The 10,338-nt window shown below is 50.0% G+C and overlaps 1 non-coding gene across 1 annotated transcript; it reads right to left on the minus strand.

Moving 5' to 3' along the window:
• Window positions 1-4,877: 4,877 nt before the first annotated feature.
• On the minus strand, window positions 4,878-4,949 carry TRNAP-AGG (transfer RNA proline (anticodon AGG)). The gene has a single exon. It is a non-coding gene; the product is annotated as a tRNA-Pro (tRNA).
• Between the last annotated feature and the right edge of the window lie 5,389 nt (window positions 4,950-10,338).

The following is a 10,338-nucleotide window of genomic DNA, read 5'->3' on the forward strand; positions in this document are numbered from 1 at the left end:
TCTGACCGCCGGCTGCCCGGCCCAGTCCCGCGCGGTGAGAAGGAAGAAAGCCAAGGCCGGCATGTGCGAAATGCCGGGCCTTGTCTCTCTGCTTTCCCGGAGACTCCACCAAATCAAACCAGGGACACTCAGGAGGGCCCTCTCCGAGGCCCCACGCAGCCTTTGCTGTGCCCGAAGACTTTCTCTCTCCACCGTCCGACCTGTTCTCCACTCGGCCCCAAATCCCCTGCTCTGTCAGCTCCGACCCCCCACGCACCCCGCCCGTGTAGCCGGCTCCGAGTGTGAACTACTGATTTTCACTCTTGTAGAAGGGACGTGTGGAAGCCTAGAGGGCTCATCTTGTATCACTTAGTCAATTATTCACTCAAGTCTGTTTACCAGGTGCCCGAGACGGTTGTTCTCACATCCCTGCAGGTCTCTCAGCAGGGAAAGAGTGGGTACACACTTGGCAACTGGGGCATCCCGGCACATCAGAAAAGTACTAGGAAATTGCTACGCCAGGGACCTACACCATCTCTCCCATACCCACTGACAAGGTCAAGAGTATATATTGTTTTTGTTCACTCCCACAGGCCGCCAAGTGCACAAGCCCTCCATAATCCTCAGGACGGAAGTCCTCTGCCTGGACATCCCCTCCTTCCCCTTCTACCCCAGGAGGGGGTCCCCTGCAGGCCACCTTCCCTGCCGCCTTCCCCCATCCCCGTTGGCGCCCCGCTCTGCTCCACCCTGTCCTCCTTCCCTCTAGAGTGGCACCCGTCGCTCTAGGCTGTCAAGGTCAGGTGTTTACTCTTCTGTCTGCCCAATTTATGGAAGGTTGGGAAGTATCTTAGGCATTTTTTAAAAATCGCCAGCATCTGCCAAAGTATCTGACATATAAATAAAAGAATAAAAGTGAATCTTCCAGCTATGCTGTTAATGCTCTGTCTTATTTATCATATGATTTCACACTTAGGAAGTTATACATGTTGCCCAATAACAAAAATGTTGCCCCACAAGAGTTCTGTTTTGTTCTCTCCTCCTCCCACTCATCCCCCTAGCCTGGTGTCCTGAGAAATGATGGAAGTTTCACTTGCTCCCCCAGAGGTCAGGATTCCACCCCAAATCCTGTGGTCAAGGTGACCCCGTGGTGGGGAAAGGCAGTTGAACAAGCCCACCCACACCCCTTCTGGAAGGTCTGCTGCAGATGTCAGGCCTGCCCAGACTTGGGGAGCAGGGCAGTTATCAGGCGGAAAGGGGTCGGCACTGGGAAGGGGGACACAGAGCTCTGGTGACTGACAGCCTAAGGACAGAAGCCCAGTGACCGCTGTGCCACAGCGCAGCCCCTTCGGGTTCTGGCTTGGCCAGTAGGATCAGCGAGCAGTTGACCTTCACTCCTGACTTCTTGGCTGATGGAGGGAGGACAAGGGAGGACGCTGTCAGCTGTGACATCTGGGGTCCAAGCTCTCCTTCTGGAGCTGTGATCCTGAGTATTAGGACTGACGTCTCCTTGGCTTTTGAGGTACAGGTCACCCTTCACCCTTGATTAGGAGAGCGTCCAGGGGACATCTGGACCAATGTATTCTCAGGGCCTACATTTGGGCAACCCCTGGTCAGACCGGCACCGGGTTGAGGGTGGGGTGGCATTAGGAGCAGGAGGAAAGGGCTCAGTGGGTGTGGGGGGAGCGGACTGAGGCCAAGAGCTGCGCCTCTCAAGTGCCATCGGTGGTGGGGAAGCCAGCCAGGTGGTCCTCTTAGGGCGATGTTCGAAATTAATTCTTGTAAACCCTGGACTCGGGACTCAGCCTCCCCGCTAATCCCATTCCCACAGCTCATCCGCTCTTCGGATTGATGCGGCCATTTATCCCCCTTTACCCTTATTTCTAAATCCCTAGATCCCTTCGTTAAAAAGAAAAAAATGTGAATCATTTAAACAGGCATAGAAGCACAGAGAATAACAATAACTATCCATGTACACACCACTGAAATCCAACTACTGTTCATTTCTTGCCACATTGGATTCAGCGATAACCCTTCTATGGTTTCATGATTTTACTCTAAGTACGCATCCACAAACAATACAGAACATTGACTTGTGTGTTTAAACATCCATCTAAATGGTATTGTACTATACATGCTCTTCTGCACACTTTCATTTTTGTCAACTTTTTTTACATTTATTCATGTTGTTTCATGTGGCTCCAGTTCATGAATTGTAACAGCTGAGTACTATTTTATTGCATATACCACATTTAAAAAAATATTGTATTTATTTATTTTCAGAGAGACGGGAAGGGAGGGAGAAAGAGAGGGAGAGAAACATCAATGTATGAGAGATACATCGACCAGTCGATTGGTTGCCCCCAACTGGGGACCCAGCCCACAACCCAGGCATGTGCCCCAACTGGGAATTGAACCAGCAACCTCTTGGTTCACAGAGCAGCACTCAATCCATTGGGCACACCAGCCAGGGCATGAATATACCACAATTTATGTATTCATTCTCCTGCAAATGGGCATTTAGAATGTCTCCGGTTTTCCAAATGACAAACATGCCGCCATGGACAGGACTCTGCCTCCTTGGCATCCGTGTAAGCACTGCAATGAGGTAGATACCTAGAAGTAGAATTTCTGAGTCACAGACTATGTGGTTCACTCCACAACTTCAAGTTCAGTAGTTATTGCCAAGTTACTCTGTAGAGCAGTTGGACAAATTTACAGTCTCAACAGTGGCTTTCATTGCTTGTTTCGATCCACTGACACGTTTATAAATTTGCTCATCGATCCCTCTTGCAGCCCCCTCCCTCCTTCTTATGACTTATATCCATGGGTGGCATTTCAGTGCAAGTCTTTGAGTGGAAAATAATCTCAGTCATTGTCTTAAAACGTCCTTATTTCACGCCATTCGAATGGAAATTCAGTGGGCATAGAATTTTAGGTTGACAGTTTTCTCTTGGCCTTTTGAAGATATTCTTTTTTTCTGTAAGATTTTGTTGCTAATAAGAAGTTGGCTGCCAATATAATTGTTATATTTGTAGGCGAACAGATGTTTTTCTGGCTCATTTCAAGATTTTTCTCTTTCTCCTCAGTATTCTACAATTTCACCATAACGTGTGAGTTCTGGACTCTTCAGCTTGAGGACTGTGGTTTTTGTCCATTTTGGAAAAATTTTAATCATTATTGATTGGAATATTACATTCCCCTGATTCTTTCTGGCTCCTTGAGGAACCCCAATTTTACATAGGGGTGTGATATGCCATATCTATCTATCTATCTATCTATCTATCTATCTACCTATCTCATTCTTTCCTTCATGATTTTTAATTTTCCATCTTGTCATCTTCCCCCCAAATGTTGAGTGGTTTCATCAGCTCTATCTTCCAATTCACTAATTCTCTTCCCAGCTGGGTCTAGTCTACTGTTTAATATGCCACTGAGTCTTTAATTTCAATCATATGTCCCTCATTTTTTAATGTTTTAACTTTCCCTCTTTTTTAAAAAAAGATTTTATTTATTGATTTTTAGAGAAAGAGGAGGGGAAGGAGAAAGAGAGTGAGAGAAACATCAATATGTGGTTGCCTCTCAAGTGGCCCCTACTGGGAACCTGGCCTGCAACCCAGGCATGGGCCCTGACTGGGAATTGAACTAGAGACCCTTTGCTTCACAGTCCGGCACTCCACTGAGTCACACCAGCCAGGGCTCATAATACAATATTTTCATTATGGTTTATTTTCTCATCTTTAATCTTTAATGCTGTTAAGTATACTTATATATTATATAGTATTTTCATGTTGTTGTATCGTGCACAGTTCTAGGGGTGTTAATTCTCCTGTTCGTTATGTCTGCTGACTCTTTCTTACAGTGGGTTACTTCCTTGTCTAGTTTATAATATTTTATTGTGAGCTTTTCTTCAGCAGTTTGTGTGTGCGTGTGTTAGCGAGAGTCCCGTATGCCCTGGGCTATGTGAACGTTCTCACAGAGTTCTTTCTTGCTTCTGTGGGGCTGTGTGGTGTTTGCTAGGGATTGCAAGGGTCTTAAACCAGATTTCTATTTAATTCCTCTGTTTGAGGACCAACGTCACACAGATAACAGAAATCCAGATGCAAGGCAAGCAATTGCTCAGACTTGGGACAACGTTGAACAATCTCTCAGGTTGACCTGTATTTCTTCCCCTTTTCTCTGCTTCCTTGGGTGTGCGTGTGTGTAGTTTTTAGTCTTCTTTCCCCGGGGAAGGTAGATCTTCGATGTCCTGAGCTGATGCAGGAGGCCCAGCCCGAGCTCCCCGCCTCTGGCCAGCGGAAGCCACATGTCCTGTAACCAGAAGTGTTAAAATGCAGCCCCTGCTCCAGGGCAGATTTTGTCTGAAACCTTCCACGGGCCACGGTGACAGCCTCCTCTTCTCTTTTGTTTGGCCTGTGTTCCTTCCTTAATTCTAAGAACTGTGTTTCTTTTTGCAAAATAAATTCTTGCAACTGTGCACATTTCAGTTTTTAAATTCTACCTTGCAGCATTTCTGTGTGTGTTCTAGGGGATTCTGGGGGAGGAGATGGCTGCATTAGTTCAGTCTGCCACTTGCCAGAAGTTCCCCTCTGGATTCCCCTTTGTCACTTCTATTCCTAACATTCTCTGTGTCAGTAAGTTGCATTGGGATTTGCAAAGGGATCTCACATACTTTCTGACCTAATCCTCCAACAACTGTGAAAATAAATATTACTGTTCTCATTTTACCAGGGCAGAATCATAACTTTACTCCTACCCTTTGGACTCTGAGTCCTGTGCATTTCATAGCTTGTGCTTTACTTGGAGACATAGGCCATCTGTTTGCTTCTACGCTAGAGAGGGCAGGCAGTGTATACGTGTTCGGCGGGGAACAGAAGAAAGAAAAAAATCCAGGAAAAGAAGGGCTCGTCCGGGATTTGAACCCGGGACCTCTCGCACCCTAAGCGAGAATCATACCCCTAGACCAACGAGCCTGTCATAATTACCCCCTGCCACATGTGCCTTCCATGCCACATCAGCTTCAGCCGTAGTTGGTGGTTTCTGGAGGCGGCTCCTCTTCTTCCAGGCTGGCTCCTAGCCCAGGCCGGCGGCACTCCCCAGGCCTCGCCCCTCCCTCCCTCCCTCCCGCTCCTCCCCGCCCCACTGCAGAGCCACACAGATACCTGTGGCTGCAGGCAGGGCCCAAATAGCCTCCTGGGTTTGGGAGACTCTGGGTGGATGCAGAAGGCTGTCCCGGGTCCCCCTCACTAGGTGAAATTTGCTAAGTTACCCAGCTCCTTCATCTGTCATTCAGTGTGGTAACTGCCCTGTCTGCCTTACAGAGTAATGTGAGGATCCAGTGAGACCCTGTCTGTGAAAACACTGCAAACTGTAAAGTGCGGTGCAGAGCAAAGGAGTGATTATGATGGCAACAGGAGGGTGGGGGTGGGGAATACACGGTAGGGGAAGCTGCCACTTACTGTTTACTGTCGGCTGGGCAGGGCGTTCTGTGCTTTGCAGACCTCATTTAACCTTCTAACAAGCTTGTGAGATTGGTGTCATAACCAAGTCAAGAAAAAGAAACTTGCCTAGCTTCAGCTTAGACGCACCACACTTATTTGAATCGGAAGCCTGTTTTAAATTCAGGTCACACTGCTACTCAGACTTTCTAGAAAACCAAAGATGGGAATACGTCCTGGAATACCCTCCTTCCCCCCACTGCTCCTCCTGTCCATGGAGACTGCAGGGAAAACTCTGTTAACAGGTCAAGCGTGGTCTGAGTGGGGGTCCTTCTGGCTGGGGCTTCCCAAATTAAAGAGAGACCAGGGGTCAGCCTCAGAAGCCCCAGCCCTGGAGAAGACTGCATCTGTCACACCCCAGGGGACACACTGGCTTGCTTCCAGGGAAAGTGTCCTCCTTGCAGCTGGAAACTCCAGGGGGCAGGGACTTGTCTTACTGGCCCTGGGGTCCTGCCTTGTGTCTAGCACTTGGCAATCAATCCTGCTGACAATACAGACGATTCCCAAGCAGTTCTGTGTGCTGGGCCTTGTGTAAGCGCTTTGCCAGGTGAAGCTCATTTCGTCCTCACAGCGCAACTGTTCTCATAGACACCGCTTAGCAAATGTCTGTGGAATGATGAATAAAGTCAGGGGTTTGCACCAAAAAAATCGCTGGTGCAATAGATATTCAGGTGAATGCTCATCACTTGGATTGAAGTGGCGACCATAAGCCTGCAGACACCCTCCCACCTGCCTTGCCTTTAAGCAGGCTTTGTAATAAACAAAGCTGTCTCTGGGCTAGACGGGGAGAACGGCCCTACTTTAGAGAATGGATTGGCTTTGTACCCAGGGGATAAAGTTTCATTATATCCACCCAGGAGTATCTGGAACAGACAATTGGCTCTGCTGACTAATCATGGCCAGAGAGGAGGGCAACAGCTCAGCTGGTCTAAAACCAGAGTCTTTTTTGGGTAGCTGTTCCCCAGCTTTAAAGTGGCTTATAAATAAAAGCACATTCAAGGCGTTGTTCCATTACCTCAGCAGACATTCCCTAAATTGTTCCTCTTGGTGGACACGCCAGGGAGTGAGGTTGCTCCCAGCAGGGCTCCTAGGGGGATTTTACTGAGGATGTTTCAGGGCTGAGACGGAGGCTGGGCCCCAGCCAGCGCTTCACTCTAGGGGTGCTGTTGGAGGGCGAGGCGGGGTCCTTCCTCTGTGTGTGGCCTGTCTGGGGCAAGGTCCTGCCCACCGAGTACCAGTCATCTCTCCTCGGCTGTTGTGTCGGCCATAACCCGCCGCCTCCTCCCCAGCCCATGCCCACCTGCTTCCAAATGGCTGCGGGCTTCCTGGGAGAGGAGTAGTGAGTGGCCTGGTGCAAACCCCCGGCACCTACCGTGCAGGTTTTTCCCAGGCTCAGCTCACTATGGCCGCGCTCTAGGCAGTAGAACTTCGGGCCGGAAAGGACTCAGTAGTCTCTGTTTAAAGAGCCGCAGAGGGAATTCTCTGAGGAGAGTCGGAGGCTCCGTTTCTGAGAATTTCTCCCCTTTCCTTGCAGGCCTGCGGTGGCTCTTGGTCAGGCGAATCCTTGCACGCTTCCTCATTTTCACAAGAGCGTGCCAGCCTTCTCCTTGTCTCATCGCCGTAAAAGGAGAGCCTTCAGTGAGTATTGCACAGGCATTGTCACGAGGGACTGTCGCAAGCTCACTGGGAGCGCTTCATCGGAGACAGGGAGGGATGGAAGCTGCTGAAGATTTTGCTTGCCTTCGCTCAGCCATCGACTCAGGTGAAGACTGCAGCCAAGGAGTCAATCAACGGAAGGGCAGCCGTGGAAGAATTAGGAAAGACCATCAGGAGCCAAGACGTGTCCTTGGAGACCAGGGCTGAAAGCATCGCACCCTCGTATTCCCTTATTAAGGACGGAGGCCGAAGTTGGACAGTGAGGGAGGCTGGCAGGAAAAGCATCGATTCATTTGAAACGTGGGATTGGAGGAGAGCTTTATGGGTACCTGGACCACTAGAAAGTGGCGTTTCAGAGCAAGTTAAGCCTGAAACTTCACTGGAGGTAAAAAATGACAAAACCGACGCTGCCCTACTTCGGGCACCTCATGAGAAGGCAGGGTCTTTGAAGCAGTCAACAATGCTGGGGGGAAATAGAAGCAGCGGGAAAGAGGGGACCAAACGTGAAATGGACTGACTCCATAAAAGAGGCCATAGGCAGGAGTCGGCAGGAGCCGAGCAAGGCTGGTGAGGACGGGACACTGTGGACGTCACTCATTCATAGGGTCACCAAAAGTCAGAGCTACTCAATGGCATGGAACACACACATACATCGAAAACATAGCAAAAACTGTCCTGGCGGGGCAGCTCAGTTGGTTAGAGCATTGTTCTGAAGCCCAAGGTTGCAGGTTTGATCCCCAGGCAGGGCACATCCAAGAAGCAACCAACGAGTGCTTGAATGAGTAGGACAACGAATCGATGTTTCTCCCTCTCTCTTTCCATTCCTCTCTATCTCTAAAACCAATAAATTAAAGAACCACATAGCAGAAAGCAAACACTGGTTGCTACTGGAGTGGGGGGAACTTGGTGACTGGCAAAGAAGCTTCCTTTTCCCTATGGAGTCATTTGTACTTCATTCATTTTATATACATATATGAAATTCAATTGCACATATATATATATATATATAATCCACTCAAAACAGAAATTGAATTATTAAAAAACCAAATAGAGAGAATCAGTAGTTAGCGAGAATCAGTAATTAGCAAGAAACAATAATTAGCGAGAACAGGGAGAAATGCACTTTCAGCCTCTGGAGAGTTGAAACGCCCCCTGGGCAGCCCGGCAGAGCTGGTCTGGCCCCCACCCCGATGGCTCCGGCTGCTGTCTGGGTTCCAAATGTGCTTCGTGTCAATCCACACACAGGGGTAACGGTCAGTAGCTGATCCAGTCCCGTGGAACTGGGGAAGTTGTGTCCACTCAGAAGAGTTGTTGAAGATGTTGCTCATGATCTCACCCCAGTGTCTCCTCTGAGAAGCCCCTGGGGAGGCATTACTGTCTGCCACAGCTCCCTGGAGCAGCGGGGTGGCATTACTTACTGGACACTGAACTGGGTGAGCTGCCGGAAGGCACAAGGGTGCGGTCCATCCGCAGGGACCCCGGAGGGTGGGCTCTTCCCATTTCGCTCGTCTCTGGAACTCTGCACCGTTGTTCCCCTTTCTTCTTTTGCTCCGACGAATGATTGACACTCGATTTCCTGTTCCCTATGTTCCTGCGAGTCCCCCTTAAAGTATTCCTGGAAATAAACTACTCCTGGAAATAAACTCCTAGGAAATAGTATTGGGGGGAACCCAGAAGCTCTTCAAAATATATGCTCCTTTTCTAGGACTTTTTTCTGGACAGTTAGAATGAGTGGAAAAACAATTTTCTTTTGATTGTTTTCCATTCAGTTCTGGGCGTTCATAAGTCTCGATCTAAACCAGCGGTTCTGAACCAGAGGGGAGGGGCGCAGGGGGTGGTTGGCCTCTCAGAGGAGTTTGCGTCCGGAGATAGTTTCGGTTACCATGACTGCGGCGGAGGTGCTGCTATGAGCATCTGGTGGGCAGGGCCCGGGGAGGCCGTGAAACACCATGCAGTGCTCCGACGGCCCCGAGACCAAGAATCGTCCAGTCTAATGAGTCAGCAGCGCTGAGGTCGGGACCCTGGTCTAGATACACCCAGCACGTCTTCTGTGAAGCCTTAGTCTGTTATGGTGTTCCTAAATCAACCAACTGATGTCAAATCTGAAAAGGGCACTACATCCATTAAGTATACCTAAAATCTCTCCTGTTTTTATATCATTACCCTCCTTCTTTCCCCCTCGCTTCCCTCCCCTGCACTCCATGGCTCAGTGACTCTGGAGATTGTTTTCGTCCCTTGCTTAGGTGCTAGTGAGCCTCTGGGCTTGGGTAAGGCTTTTTGGGGCCCCGCCCGGCCCCCCACACCAGAGCATCTGTGCCTCTTAGCTGGGGCTGGGTTGGCCCTAACTTGGACTCATTGCCCTTGCTTCTGAAAATGAGGTGGGGTAGGGGGAGAAGGGGCTGTTTGGAATGGAGTCGGAATAGGGAGGGGGCGGAGGTGCAGCTACCCGTCCTGGACAGTGAAGCGAGAAGGCCTGGGGGGTCTTTTAGCCACAGCACTTTGGAGGGGAGCCCAAGCCCAGGCGCTGCCCTTGCAGGCCCCTGTCAGAACCATTTGCAGAGGTGGGCACCTCAGCAGAGCCCTGCAGACAGCTGAGGCTGACTCACTTCACTCAGCCCCGGGCCGGTGCCCAGCCTGGGGACAGGCACTTCCAACACCGCCTTCAGGGGTGGCCTCTGGTCCTGGGCCCAGGCCAAGGGCTGTGCTGACTCAGGCAGTCCAGTAGAGGCCAAGTGGTTCTGCAGCTCCTGGACCCTTAGCTGGACCTCTGCCAAGGATCCTACCTGTGGGTGAGTGTTTGTGTGGAGTGTGTGTGTAAAAATGGCAGGCTCCCCAAGTGGCTGACAAGTCTCCATCTGGCCTTTCTAGCTCAGGATCCAAGGGACATCGATTTTAGTGGTGAGGTGCAGCCTCGTGGGAGTTCCAAACAGCAAGGCTGAAGCGCTTGCCCAGCTCCGACAGCTCGGAGGGAAAGGACTCAAACTTTCTCTGCTGCAGCGGGAAGCAGCCCAAGTCTGCTCAGCTTTCAGACCAGCTCTCGCCTTTTGCTGGGGTCTTTGGAGATGTTCCACAAAGAGCTCAGCAGTCAGCCGAGAATTTTTTTTTTGAAATTAAATAATCTTTATTGCTGAGTTCATTGATAAATTGGTGCCCTGACCAGGAATTGAACCCCCAACTTTTTGGTGGAAGCTTTGAGTCTTCCACCAGA

This window comes from Artibeus jamaicensis, unplaced genomic scaffold, assembly GCF_021234435.1.
Source record: "Artibeus jamaicensis isolate MK-2021 breed Jamaican fruit bat unplaced genomic scaffold, CSHL_Jam_final scaffold_3307, whole genome shotgun sequence".
NCBI classification, from domain to species: Eukaryota; Metazoa; Chordata; class Mammalia; order Chiroptera; family Phyllostomidae; genus Artibeus; species Artibeus jamaicensis.